Raw genomic sequence first — 2079 nt, 5'->3', positions numbered from 1 at the left:
GAGTAGTGCGTATTGTTGGCATAATACTTATGTGGTGGTGTATCGGCTTGTAATAGTATCATATTAAGTTTTGCAATAAATCTGTTCCAAGTTGCTACTCGGAGGACTTTGTTTTTTAATTTCAGAAGGTGACTAAATCTTGAAATATCTGAGGAAGAAACCAATCATATGAAGAGCTATCGGCTATTTGATTTTTCATGTGTGGTTTCCCATTTCTGAAAGCAGCCCTACAGGTCGAGCCGTTGGCTAGAATCACTCCAACAGCTTACTGGCTTGTTCATGTGTGTGTTGCTGCGTACTTATGCATGAGCCAGTGTAGTTGGTGAGAGCAGCGGTTATAAACTCGAACAGAGTTGATGATTTCCCTACCGTGCCAAACTGATCTAGACAGGCCGAAAGCTAAAACCGAGTCCACGAACCACGATCCCCTCACCTGCCTGTCCTCATCCTCGAGCGCCACCGCGCGAGCCCCGCATCCAACACCACCGGGTAAACTCGGCACCAGGAACAGTTCGAGAGGCAGACATCTCGACACACACACACCCATAGAAATGAGAGAACTAAGGACCATTGCCGCCCGATCAGATTTTTTTTTTCTGAACCTGTGTTCCATACTAAGGTTATCTAGATTGAAATTATGTGAGATTAACTGAATCTACTGAAGAACAACATTGGATGCTTTCTTTTTCTCCGTTATTTAATAAACATGTTTAGTGCGTTTACTGCTTCAGAAAATCGGACTTGTCAGGTGTGGTTCCACTAGATGAAACTCTCCTCCTCTAACGGCAACTTATTGTTGATTGCAATGATTTGAAGGAGAAAATATCAAGAACCTACTGTTATTGAACAAGAAGGACAAATAAATCTAGAACTCACGTTGTAACTGATCCTCGTAGAGAAAATTCAGATGAATCAAGAATTGATGTTGAACAGACTTAAAAATACCTTAAACATTCTATAAAATATATCCCATGCGAAAACATGTCCACCGTGTCAGCTTCTGCTCTACCTCAGCAGGTCCGCCTGCCCCGACTTGCATTTGCAGAGCATTTATTTTCCAGTTGCACATGCCTCTTTAACACATGAAGAAATTAGAAAGAAATGACTCGAGTGCATCATTAGAGCTATTTTAGGTGCTCCACTTTCAAATACTATGTGAATGTGCAAATCGAAAGTACATGGTTCTTAAAAATGTGCCCTCGCCATTGCTGGTCAATCTTCTTCTGAAAACTGATGTCTAGAGTTGTTGCTGTGCGTCTCCTCCGAGGATTGGCTGCTCCCGCCACCAATGGAAGCTCGGGGACTGAATTTGAAACAGAGCCTGTTTCTGATTCCGGGGTGGAGCTGCTTGATTGCTTCGATTGCCGGTTGCGGCTCGGGAAGGAGGAGCTGCTGCTTGGATTGGGGAGCTGCTTATTTGTCCACCACTGGATCCTCATTCGAGGCCTCCGCCGGCGACGGCGCAGGGCAGGCGGCGGCGCATAACTGACTCCCGATCCTGTACGGCTGTACGAGCGCTCGCCTGAAGCGCGCCAGAATGGGCCGGCCCAGCGGACACCAGACCTTCAACGCTTTCTTTTTCCTCCGTTTCTTTTCAGTGCATTCGTTTATTTCACGTGCAACGCACGTCTATTATCACCAGACGAATAGAAAAACAACCTAATATTCCCTCGTTCATTTTGTGAAGTGTGTTAAGATACGTTAAAAGTCAAATGTCCTTTTGTTGACAAAATTACTCTATGTCACATATTTCCTCAGCTGCAATGCCAATCCTACAGAATGAAAACAATGCTAACTGGCATTTATACTAACTTTAACTACCAACTTCTCCTATCCTCATTTTTTGCTACCGATCCTATCCTATTTTTTTACTGGGAGCCCGTTGTCTATCCTTCTACAAATGAAAAAAACTTCTGGAGAAAATTACTGCAGGCACATTTTATTTTTCTTCAGATATTTGAGCTGCTAAATCTACAAATATTACGGTACAGGGGGAGTAGAAAATTGCAGGCAAATGCACAGTGCCAAATTATTAGCTTACACATAAAAATGATACAAAATGAACAAATAACTTCCCTT

Source organism: Triticum dicoccoides, chromosome 1B (genome assembly GCF_002162155.2).
Source record: "Triticum dicoccoides isolate Atlit2015 ecotype Zavitan chromosome 1B, WEW_v2.0, whole genome shotgun sequence".
NCBI classification, from domain to species: domain Eukaryota; kingdom Viridiplantae; phylum Streptophyta; class Magnoliopsida; order Poales; family Poaceae; genus Triticum; species Triticum dicoccoides.
The sequence above is the reverse complement of the archived record's forward strand: the minus strand, read 5'-3'. Positions refer to the sequence as shown.